The sequence below is a fragment of the Sciurus carolinensis genome, chromosome 13 (assembly GCF_902686445.1).
Source record: "Sciurus carolinensis chromosome 13, mSciCar1.2, whole genome shotgun sequence".
NCBI lineage: Eukaryota > Metazoa > Chordata > Mammalia > Rodentia > Sciuridae > Sciurus > Sciurus carolinensis.
In genome coordinates, this window is record NC_062225.1 from 9,277,600 (window position 1) to 9,290,318 (window position 12,719).

General features: G+C 48.5%; 1 long non-coding RNA gene across 1 annotated transcript; it reads left to right on the top strand.

Moving 5' to 3' along the window:
- Positions 1–5,098: 5,098 nt before the first annotated feature.
- LOC124962722 (uncharacterized) lies at positions 5,099–10,803 on the top strand. Its single transcript, XR_007104564.1, has 4 exons — positions 5,099–5,340; positions 7,608–7,722; positions 9,156–9,232; positions 10,478–10,803. It is a non-coding gene; the product is annotated as an uncharacterized LOC124962722 (long non-coding RNA).
- Positions 10,804–12,719: the final 1,916 nt, after the last annotated feature.

Consider the following 12,719-nt stretch of genomic DNA (forward strand, 5'->3'; position numbering starts at 1 on the left):
CACTGTGTACAGCCACCGTGTCTTGGCTGTGGTGGACTGGCCTGTGCAGAGACAGGAAAGGCAGAGGCTGCCAAGGCCAGTTTTGGTGGTGGGGGCTGTGGGGTAAGAGCATCCAGGCTTCTGCTGACTGCACACCTGCCTGCTCACAGTGCCGTGCCCACCAACCCGGGTGCCTGGATGGAGCAGTACAGCGAGGCTTTCCATCAGCCTCCAGGCCTCAGGATTCTCCAGCTGCTGCTGCCTTACCTGCAACTGTACATGGGTGGCTTGAATCTGGAGCACCAAGCACACCACCTGCTGGCCCAGCTGGAGGATGGCAAGTCCAGCGAGGCAGAGCCTGAGTGCCAGGAGGCCCTGGGTGTGTACATAAGGGTCTAGAGAGGTCAGAGTTTGGTCCCAGAGGGTGGAATCTGTATGGCTGGTGTTGGGCAGGGACAAGGAGAAGCCATTGTCCACTCAGGCCATGCCCCTGTCTGGGAAGAGGTCCGTGGGTCACGGGCTGAGATCTTCATGGCAGACAGTGTGGATTGTCTGTTTTTGCAAAGCTCACGGCCAGGCTGTCATGTTGGAATCATTTCTCCTCTAGCTACAGGCTCACTTTCAATGCCCAGCCCAGGGCTAGAGCCTCATCAAGGAGCTGCTCTGGCAGCCAGTGAAGGAGCAGCACCATCCCCAGAGGCAGAGCTCAAGTCCAGTTCCTCCGGGGTCTCTGCTCCGAGCTCCACGGTACCTCTGTACAACCAGCGAGTGGGAGACAGCTGCTCCATTCATGTCCATCTAGAAAATCAAAGGCGAACGGAGTATAAGAGCATCGTGGTGAGCCATTCAGCAGGGGATCCCTGGGTGCCCTCACTGGGGAAGGCAGAGAACATAGCTTGCACTAGGCCTGCCTTCGTGAATTAGAGCTTCTGGAAGGTCAAATAAGATTGAAGAGGATGAAGAAGACAGGTCAGTGTTAAGAAGCTGACCTGAGATGAGGAGAGCAGCAGCGTGCCCCAGCTCCAGGTGTGAGTGGGCCTGCAGGGTGTGGGGTTTGCAGCCTGGAAGTGCAGGGGTACGGGCTGTGCTCAGATGAGGTCAGAGGAACGCATAGGGTGCAGGCTGCTCTCTGAAGCCTGGTGTCTAGAGTGAGGTGGACCCTTGGAGGTTTGTGCAGAGGATGCAGCAGTCATAACTCCTGTGTGCTGGAAGGCATATGTGGAGTGGAAGGGATCCTCCTTAGCATGATGAGGTTAGGTTACTGCAGGTCACAGACAACTGGGGATTTTCAAGAAAACCTGAGTGTCATACATTGCACAGACCTAAATAGGGAGCTAGCAGCTCGCTTTGCAGAATTTTTCTGGGTGTGGGGTTTAAGCCCTAACTCTCCATGTGTCCAGTGACAGAGGAGCCCTGTTCACATGCTGCCCCAGTGAGGTGCATTCCTCATTACACCCCATTGAGCACTGAGGCCCTGGAGCCAAGCAGTCTCCTGGCTGTCATAAAAGAGTCACAAGCATACTCTAGTTGCTGAGTCTGTTTTATATCCTGTCTGTCAGGACTAAGGGGTGTAGGGTTCCTGCCTGGGCCACCCACAAAGGGATCGTGATTCTCAGAGCAGAGATGGGATACAGGAGCAAACTGGACCATTCCTCCCATCTTGTTGGGCCATTGTGTGTCTGTAGAAAGGCTGTTGGGTATTTGCACCCTTTTATCAGAAGGACATAGCAGGGACAACCTGACTGTTGTACCAGGATGGGGCTAGAAGCACATGGAAGATCCCATATGAACACTTGAAGGCCCCAGGTAGGATGATAACAAATGGTGCCCTTGTATTAAGAGCTAAGCTGTCTCCTGGATGACCTTGACCAATGTCCTCTGGGTGGCTACTCCCAAACTCATTCTCTGATGAGCTTTTTCTAACCCTCACCCTCATCAGATGACCTGCCAGGATAGGGCACCCGCGTTCATACGCAGGGCCTTACAAGAACACTTGCTCAATGAGAAGGATTCAGAGGACTTTGAACTGCTTCAGATTGTGTCAGAGCATAAGAGTAAGTGGGTCCACCCGATGGTGGGGAGAAGTGACTTCCTGCGGGCTCAGGACAACGCACCAGCCAAAGAAAGAGGGCTGTGGCCTGAAAAACAACCAGAGTGTGGTGGGTCATTTGTAGAAACAAAGTGCAATGATGGGAGTGTAAATCAGTTCCCCCTGGGACTGCTGGGCCTCCCTATCCATGTCCTCCCCTGGACCTGATCAGGCTTTGTAACCTTCATATCCATGAGGGGCAGAGGAGATAAGCAATGCCTGGCTGTCAATTTAGGCAGCCTTTCAGGACAGTGACAAGTACTTGAGAAAAGCTCTTGAGTGAAGAAATCCTGCTTTAGGCACCTGGCTTCCAATCTTTCCATTCCTTCTGAATGGACATCATTTAGGTGTTCCAGGACATCTGGCAGAAACGTGAAGGAATAGAACACTTCACAGCTTGGGAAAGTGGCACTGGAGAGAGATAAAGGAAGGACGAGGAAAAAGAGGAAGAGGAGGAGGAGGAGGACACAAAGGAAAAGGAGTTGAAGGAGGGGAAGATGAAGAAGAAGAACACGAACAAGACCACAACCAGAAGTAGGAGATGAAGAACAAGAACATCAATAACAACAACAATAAGAAGAAAAAGTTCCAGAAATACAAGAGAACAAGAATATAACAATAAACAGATTAAATATATGAATCGTTCTCTTCTCCAAATGAGCCTATATTGATGGTTTGATCTTTGTGTCTATCACTTGTGTGCATTACCAAATAGGATCTCTGCAGAAAATTTCATTTTCCTTTCACCTTGCTGTTATCAATTTCCCTCAAAAAGTTTGTAATCCTATTTGGGGGTAGGTGTATGCTAGCAAGAAGCTATTTTGGTTGTTTGTCAGAGTTTTTATTTGTGTTAAGTAATGATTACAAGAGCAAGAGGAGCTGATAGAATAATTGTGCTTATTCTTCCCACTTCATGATTTCTCTCTTATAAACATTGCATTATTGGGCTCCACATTCCTTTTCCTCATCTGATGTTTTACAAATATTTGTCTAATTGCCTGAGACAGTGTGGTCCCATAAAGTTAAATTGAGTTTGGATGGGAAAAAAAAAAAAACTATAAATCCAAAAGAGATTGATGAGAAGGAAATGAAGAATCAGCTGACTCAAAAAATAAAAAATAAAAAAAAGATTCCTGAGGCACAAGCTTCCTGTGGACATCCTCCATCCATGCCCAACACACCTCCAATTTATACCACCTCCCATTGTTGTCTTCATGGCTGACTGGATTATTCCACTGCAAGGTCAAGGCATCCACCACCACATGATTTCCTGAACCCCGTGTGTGAACACTGCAGCTCCAACACAGGAGCCACTGATGGCAAATCATGATGCAAACTCCAGCATGGTCTCCGTGGTAGGTTCTACCTGAACACAGAGGTCCTGGGGTCCGGGTGCTTTCTGTTGGAAGCTGGTAGATTGGTTTAGATCCCATGCATACTCTTTCCTCAGGGCAAGTCCCTGAGGATGCCTTCGGTGGAACATTATCTAGATTGGAAGGCCCTCAGGTCTAGAGCTAAGCCTGACCTGGCAGAGGCTGTCAGTCATGGGGGGTATTCTGTTGTGTACTCCTTGAGTGTCACTCATCTTCTGTTCTCTGCCCCGCCCTCTCCAGTGCTAAGGATCCCTGCTGATGGCAATGTGTTCTATGCCATCAATCCCTGCGTGGACTTTGATTTTGTCCTCTGGAAAAGATTCACCAGGAGATGGGCCAACAGCAAGACAAAGGAGGTAAACACCCACCTTACTCGCTCTTTACCCCTGGTGCTCCTTCACATCCACCAGGGTGACAAAAAGCCTCAGCTCCTGGACATATGTTCTAGAATGCCCACAGAGCACCCTGACAGGTGGGGGTGGCTGACAGTTTCTGGGCTCTGCTGATGTTTCCATCCCCCACAGTTCTTGGAGTCCACTTCTTCAGTGACTCCCAGGATCCCACGAGCTGTGAGCAGCAGCTCTTCAGTGGCAGCCAGACCACTGCCCCAGGCCACTGAAAGCAAGGACTCTGGTCCCAATACTGTCACCAACAGCAGTTTCCTACTGCCTCATTACAACGAGCAGGCACAGAGCAGGAGGGATTCCCAGCGCATCCTGGTAAGCCTGCTGGCAGGGCTGTCTCCTGCGTGCCCACTCTGTGGGAGCAGAAAGCACAGGAAACACCACAGGCTGTATTGTCCAAAAAGAAGAGAGGTCAGTGTGAAGGGCTTCCCCTGAGAGGAGGAAGAGCAAGAGCTTGCCCAGCTCCAGGTGTGTGTGGGACTGTGCGTTGTGGGGTTTGCAGGCTAGAAGTACAAAAGCAAGCTCTGGGGACGCTGTGATCAGAGAAATATCCAGGGTGCGGGCTGCACTGTCTATACCACGGTATTCTTGACGACTGAGTCCTATACGGTGGCAGGTTGGAGCAGAGGAGGTAGCAGTGACTTCTCATTTGTGCAGGAGGGGCCTTGCCACTGGAGGGAGGAATGGGTCCTCCTTAGCAGGATAAAGTGTGATATTTTGGGGCTGGTGTCACCTGAAGTGCACGCCAAATCCCGGGGATGTCAACATTTGCATGTTGGTGATTAGGGAGCTAAAGGGTTTCTTGGCACAATTTGTATGGAAGTGGAGTACACAGGCACATTCTCCAGGTGTCCAGCTGCAGAGGAGACATGTTCAATGACTGCATTACAACCAGGCCATCGCTGAGCCCCAGAGGCCAGGGGCTCTCGTGCCTATCATTAAGCAGTCAGGGGCTTGTGCTTGTGTCTGAGTCTGTTTTGTATACTGGCAGTCAGCTGCAAAGTTTCTAGGCTATCTTCCTGATCCAACCAAAGATGCAGCCTGCATCCCAGAGCTCACCTGGCATACAGGCCACGGGCCCATTCCTCCATCTTAGTGGAATGAAATTGTGTCTGCACCCGGGCAGATTGGTCCTTTTTCCCTGAGTGGAATGTGTCCCCACATAGGCATGGCAGGTACACGCAGACATTTGTACCAGGATTGGTCTAATAGCACATCACAAGACAACATGAGAATACAAGGAGGCCATTGTCACTTAGCAGGATAACAAGTTGGCACCTTTCTATGGAGCTGAGGTGTCTCTGAATGTCCTTTAGCACTCTCCTCTGAAGTGGTACTCCAAAACCCATTGTCTCATGACATTTCTCTCAACCTGATCCAGGTGACCTAACAAGAGAGGGTCCTGGACATCATACACAGGGCCTTAGAGCAACTCTCGCCAAGGACGAGGATCCAGAAGAGTTTGAGCTACTGTACATTGTGTCAGCACATGAGAGTAAGTGGGATGATCAGATGGTGGGGAGACATGACCCACAGTGGGCCCAGGATAATTCCCAGGCCACAGGAAGTGTGTCTTGGCCGGAAAACACAGCCAGTGTGGTGGGCTTTTGCACAAAACTAACTGCAAGGATGGCGGGCATAATATGGGCAGGTTCTCCCTGCTGCCCCAGGGGCTGCTGAACCTTCCAAAATTGTGTCCTCCTCTGGGCCTCATCAGGCACTGCAAAGCTCATATCCATGAGGCACAAAGAACAGAGGGTACTTGCAGCTGCAGTTTGGGTTGTGGCTCACTGAAAGGAGTTCCTTCCTAGTAAGACGAGGACATCAGGGGCGACGTGTGGGATCAGCACTGATGTGGACTGAAGCAGCACCTGTTCAAATCCATGTGTAGGACACGAGAAGTCCTGCCTATTGAGAAAAATGTCCGTATTGTAGCCGCTGCTGACAGGACTCAGTCAAGAATACGGAAAAGCCAGCACACAGCCTGTGTGCGTTTTTATTTCTTCTTCATTTTTGAAAATTTTCAAATCCTCTGTTCCTGGATGCCCATGTCCAAAAGAGATCGGAATATCCTCATTGGTATATCTCTTCCAGCATCAAATAAGGGCATCCTAAGCACATAGGTCACAATGCTGATTGGGAAGTAATGGCATTGCCATTTCCTCTCTTATGAGACAGACTCTCATAACATTTATGATCCCATTCTGTCCACAGTAGATCCCACCATCTCCAGGGCACATGTGATCAGTCCTCTCACATTTTCCCACACCAGGCTGGTTAGTTTGACCACGTCTTACACACAAGGAAGACTGAGGTCAAGATATTCCAAGGAGCCGGCCTAGGTGGCAGTGGCCAGGAATCTCAGTGGCTTGGGTGACTGCCAGGAGGATCAGGAGTCCAAAACCAGCCTCAGAAACTTAGTAAGAACCTGTGTCAAAATAAAAAGGGCTGCCAATGTGTCTGTGTGGTTAAGTGCCTCTGGGTTCAATCCCTGGTACAAGATTAGTGAAAAAATAGGGAATTCCAATTGATAGGTAATTAAAGTGATATCAGAAATAGAAACACCCAGCCCAGCGTTTGTTGAAAGCAGGCTCCAGTCCAGTGGAGGATTGTGTGTAAATGATGTCCAAAGGGAGGACGAGCGGGTTGCCTGGAACCCACTAGGTATTATGGTGTGTGTGGATATGGCAGGAGGGTTGCAGTAATGCTGATCCTCCCCTGGACTTTGGAAACCTTTACATTCAAAAACTTTGGGGACGTGTCCTCAATTGTAGAAAGCCTGGTTGAGTTGAAGGTGGTCATTACTACAGGTACAAGCATGGACAAAATGGGGGTCACTGTTAGGCAGGCTTTCATGACAGTGACAATTCTGAAGACAGGAAGAAATTATACTTTGGCTCCTGGTTTCATAACTGTCCATTCATTGAGAACTGATTCCCTGTTGGGTTGGCCAAACAGAAGCTGCATGTGGGCAGAAGTGTGTGGTCATTTGTGCTGCTCAGAGCATGGCCAACTAAGAGAAACCAGGAGAAGGAGGAAGAGGAGGAGATGCATGGTCCTGAGTGGGAAGAGGATCAGGAGAGGAATTGGGATAAGAAAGAAGAGACGGAGTAGAAACAAGTGGAAGAACAAGAAGAATTAAAATAGAATGAAGAAAAAAAGAAGGTGTAAAAGAAAATGCAGGAAAAATAGAACAAGCAGAAGAATACCAAAACAGGCAGATCATGAAAAACACAAGACAAAGGAGAGCTCACCTAGAAAACAATATAGGCCTTCAGGGCACAGACCTGCTCGGGTGGAATTGTCTCCATTCCCAAACACTGCTAATGTGTACATCTGTCATTAGTGTATTCATCTATGAATGGATTAGTCCACTGGCAAGGTCAAAGCACCCAATATCAAATGCTTCCCAAACCCATGAGAACATTGGTGCATTAGGGAGAAAAGATGAAGCACGTGAGGCTTTGGGGGAAATCCTGCTGCAAACCCTAGCACTGTCTCTTGGGCAGGTCCAACCTGAACTGAGAAGTTCCTTGGTTCAGGATGCTTTTCACTGAAAGAGGTTAGTTTGGTTTAGATCCGGTGCATCAGCTTTCTCCAGGGAAGACTGATTGAGGAAGAATTTGGTGGAAGTGTGGCTGGAGTGGAGGGTTCTCAAGAATGTGGCTCAGGCCTCACCTGGGAGAGACTCTCAGGAGTTGGGGGTGCCTTGTGGTAGGTTCCTTGAGTGTCACCTACCAATCTCTACACCTCTCTCTCTAGAAATAAAAGTCCTGACCATGAAGTCATCTTCTTCTCCATGAACCCTCAAGTAAAGTACTATTTTATCTTGAGAAAGAGACCCATCAAGAAGAGGGCCAAGGTCCAGGGAAAAGAGGTAAACACCCACCTTATTTGCTCTCCAGGTGCTCTTCTAAATCCACACAAAGAGACAAGAAACCTCAGTCTCTGGACATATGTTCTAGAATGCCAATAGAGCACCCTGACAGGTGGGGGTGGCCGTCAGTTTCTGGCCTTTGCTGATATTCCATCCCCCACAGTTGTCAGAATCAACTTCTGAGGCCTCAGCCATGGTGTGTAACATCAGCCCAGCCTCCAGTCACATCGCTCCTCAAAAGGCTAGGCCCAAGCCCATGGCCACAAAACACATGAAGAAATCCAGGGCCATCGGATGCATAATGGGCAGATGCTCACGGCCCCGGTCCAAGAAACAGGTGAAAGACAGCTGCCTCATAAACATCAGGCTAGAGCAGCAGAGTGCAAAGGATGGCGAGACTGTCCTGGTAAGCCTGGCGGAAGAGGTGTCCCCTGGTGCTATCCCAGGGCAGGGAGCAAACACAAATCCCATACCATGGGCTACTCTTGCCCTCTTGAATTGGGAGTTTTTCAATGGTCAGGAAAGAGAGATGGGAATAAAGAAGAGAGAGGTCACTGTTAAGGGCTTGACCTGAGTTGAGGGAGAGTGCGACCATTTCCACGCCCGTTTGTGAGGGAGTGTGTGTGTTGGATGGCAGTGTGCAGACCAGAAGTGCAGGGGCAGGTCTTGGAAGGTGAGAAAAGGACAGCATGCAGGATGCAGGATGCAGGCTATGCTGTGTGGGATGGAGAATGCTGGTGCACATGGAGGAGGAGAGCAACACCAGATTCTTCCTACCCCTTGAACAGGGCGCCGAGGGTCTCGCTGTAGTAGCGATATTCATGTGAATGGAGCACACTCCGCCCCCAGGGAGGCGCTGTACAGGGGCCCATTCCCATGCCACCCTGGCTGAGTGAAGTGTCCTCCTCCATCCCAGGCAGTACTGAGCCTCTGGAGGCCAGGAGCCCTCATGGCGATCATTGGTCTTCTGCCTGAGTGTGTTCTGTGCCCTGGCAGTCACAACCAAACTCTCTTGGGTTTCTGCCTGGCCACCCCCAAATTCACCCTGCATTCCACAACAGCCCTGGGAGAGAGGAGGCCACTGGTCCATTCCTTCCATCGTGGTGGCATGAATATTTTTCTACCCAGGCTCTGGCGTCCTTTGACCCTGAGTGAAATGTGGCTCCACAAAGGGCAATGGCAGGGCCAGGCAGACTGTTGTAGGAGGATTGGTGTCATAGCACTGAGGAAGGCCCCAGGCGATTACCAGGAGGCCAACCTCAGGTAGTGGAGTAGTGAGTAATGATGGTGCCCCTGTATTTAGAGCTGAGCTTCCCCCTGAATGTCCCTGACACTGTTCTTGGGTAGCCACCCCAAGGCCCATTTCCTCAAGGCCTATCTCCCACGTTGATGCAGGTGACATGCAATGACAGGTCTCCTGCCGTCATTCGCAGGGCCCTGGAATATCACTTGCTGATGGAGGAGGACCCAGAAGACTATGAGCTGGGACAAATCATCTCCCAACAGCACAGTAAGCGGGACAATCAGATGGTGGGGAGCCATGATGAGGAAGATTAACGCCTTGGTAGGCTCAGAAATTCATAGCACAGGTACACATATCGAAACCCAAATTGTACTTTGTTAGGGGAGGGTTGCAGAGACAGGTGTTCAGAAGAAGGATTCGCTAGCCATCTGAAACCCACTGGGGGTTGTTGCATCCCTGGACCATAGCAAAATGTGGGCCTGAAGCAGTCCCTTTCCTGGTCTTTGGAATGATTGATTTCAGCAGGGCAGCATTTGGGATGTGGCCTCCCTTGTAGGATGCCTGGTCCACGTGGAGCTGGCTAGCAAAAATGGCAGGACATGGCTAACACGAGGTGTCTCAGTTGGTCATACTTTCCTCCCTGTCAAATACTTGGGGAAAATAACTTAGCAGGGGACTCCTGTTTTGGCTCTGGGTTTCATAGCTTTCCATGTGGTTCTGAACTGAGGCTGTCCATAGTGGCAGAGGGTGTGGCACCTGCAAGCTATGGAGCACTTGCCAACCAGGGGATAGAATGGGAGATAAGGAGACTGAGAGAGGGAAGGAGAGAAAGACGGGAAGAAGAGGAGGACTACTACTAGGAGAATGAGGATTAAGAGGAGCCCCCAGCAAAGATATATGTGTGCTGAGGGCCTCTCCCTCTTCAGGTCTTCCTCCATCCATGCCCAATCTCCTTCCATTTTCTCCCACTGCTTAGTGTTGTCTTCATCTTGACTATTTCATGATCACATCAGAGCACTCATCACGGAGTGCTTCCCCCCAAACCCACCAGTGAACCTTGCTGAACTGGGGGTGAAACCTTGAGCACACGAGTCTTTTGTGGGAGATTTCAGATGCAATCCTTAGGGGTATCCTTTGGCACATTCAAGAGGAACTGTGGGGGCTGGGGAGATAGCTCAGTCGGTAGAGTGCTTGCCTTGTAAGCACAAGGTCCTGGGTTCGATCTCAGCACCGCAAAAAAAAAAAAAAAAAAAAAAAAAAAAAAAAAGAGGAACTGTGATCTTCTGGAGCCCAAAGCCTTTGGAGGCAACAGGCATGAGTCATGTGATGTCCTAGACCTAGTTTTTCCCCTGGGAGGACGGTTGAGGATGTGTCTGGTGGTATTGGAGCTGATCTGGACAGCTCTCAGGGCTGTGGCTCAGGCCTTTCCTGGCAGAGGCTGTCAGATGTTGGGGTGTCCTGCTCTGCACGTCTCAACTGCCACCTATCCAACCTGTACCCCTCTCTCCCCAGAAATGAAGATTCCAAAGAACACGAATGTTTACTATGCGATGAATCCCCATGTCAGGAGAGACTTTGTCCTGAGGAAGAGGACCTACCCTCAGGAGGAAAATGATGACTGGATCCCTCCCCAACCTCCCTCTTATGAGGCAACTCAGGTGCGAGGTCACCGCTGGAACCTGTGGACAAGAATCTGCTCCTGTCTCTCTGGGCAGTGCTGAAGCATCACATGATCGATGATCACTGAGATGTATTTCTAAAATGTTGGCTCGACATTTTGAAGTCATCCATTCCATATATGATTTGTCCTTAGGTCTTTGTTATGTATAGTTTTAGTAACACGTTTCTCACCATAGTATATATTTGCTGTTTAAACTGTTTGTACTTTTTAAAATATAATTTTTCTGTAATCTGTTCGACTTTGATGATTTGAATCTACTCATTTTACCAGTAATTCCTAGTAGAAACATCCAACCCTAGATGAAAGAATGTTTCATTTGATCAAAGTGACATTTTGGTATTGGGAATATGGCAGATTGCATTTTCTGACTCAATTTCCAATGGGAGAAATGGAATATTGGATCTCATGAGACTCACGCGCATGAAGACACATAAACACTCCAGCACACACACTAAGAGATAGATAGAAATGTTGATTTTGTTTATCCTGAAATGCTTGGGAGAAAGGTTTCTGATTTCTATGATTTTGGAATATTCTTAATTACATAAATAGCCTTGTGGATGAAACCCACGTCTGACCCACACACATCTTTACAGATAACCTAAAGGTAATTTTACGCAATGTATTTAGTGCAGGTGTGTTTTGACTGTGAACACTGCCCTGCAATCAGGTGTGGAATTTTCTCCTTGTAGATTATTTCAGATTTTGGTTTTTCAGATGAGACGTGACATATACCATACATATGTCTTTTTAATTCTACATTTAATAATAATGACTGTCACTCATCTAGGAATCTGTAGAGCATTGAAAATGAATGAAAGCCTATTGTTGCCTGGGCTGGTGTGCAGAATCCCTGGAGCACCTGAGCATGTGTGAGGGCTGCACAGGACTCGCAACAAAGGACATGTCAAATGGTCTTGCATAGAACAGCTCCTGGAAGTGTCCACCAGAGCATAAGGACCAAGGAGAAATAGACCCCCACCCAGAAGATGTGAAGCTACCTTATAAAGGTGTTTTTGGAGGTGGGTGTATTTACACGGGTGGGAGTGAGCACCCAGGAGAATAGGAAGTACAAGGTGTCCCAGTGTGGAATTGAAACAAGTCCCAATTTGGTAGGCCCCACTAAACCACAGGCCACCCAAAAGAATTCAACTTCACTCAGGCTCCAAAGCTATCTTTCCATCAAGTTCCAGAGAAAATGATAGAGTCCTGATTAGTAATTACTCAAAATCAAGGAGAGGAGACATCAAGCATGAAAAGTCATGCAAGGCAGCAAGAGATCCACAAAGATCAGCTATTGTAAGGGACACCAATATAAAATGTTCTATAACTCTACGGAATTGGAGAAGATACTTGAAAAACTGAACAGGCAGCAAGAGCCATAAGCAAACATGTCTGAAGAAGGAAAATAGAATGAATTTATGTGCCAGAATGAGACACTCTAGTAACAACTGGAATATTCAAAGAAATAATGGTGACAATTTTCTAAATTTTTGAAACAACCGGTCAAAAGCATCATCAGAGCAGGAGATGTTAACCTGTATCTTAGCCATTGCTGGATAAGACAAACCTAGAAACAATAAAAGAGAAATGAAAACAAGCATAGAAACAAAAGCCTCAGTAGGAAGATAAGGCAAGTGAGGGGTGAAAGCATAGCTGGTGTGTGATTGAACCTGACTGCATCCAACCTCTGGGAAGGACACATTCCAAACAAGCCCACGTGGAACAACTGCAGTGGTCAACAGAGGCCACACACGCACCAGGACACGATGGGCTTCATACCGCTTTGCTTATCACAGTGCTATCAAGGGAGAAAGCCAGCAAGCTGATTTTAAATATCCATGTGCTTGGAAGTGTAATAATACTTGAAACCAACTCATGAATCCACAGACAAATGATAATTCAACTGAGAAGATTTCATCGTCCACTCTTTCACACCAAACTCCTGTGTTACAACAACTGGAGCACGAAGTGCTTGCCTTGGGTGGGGTTGGAGGGAAGAAGCAGTGAAGGTTAATTGGGGTCCAGCTATAAGGGTTAAGGGGAGAGCAGGGATGGCGAAGAGCAAGAAGT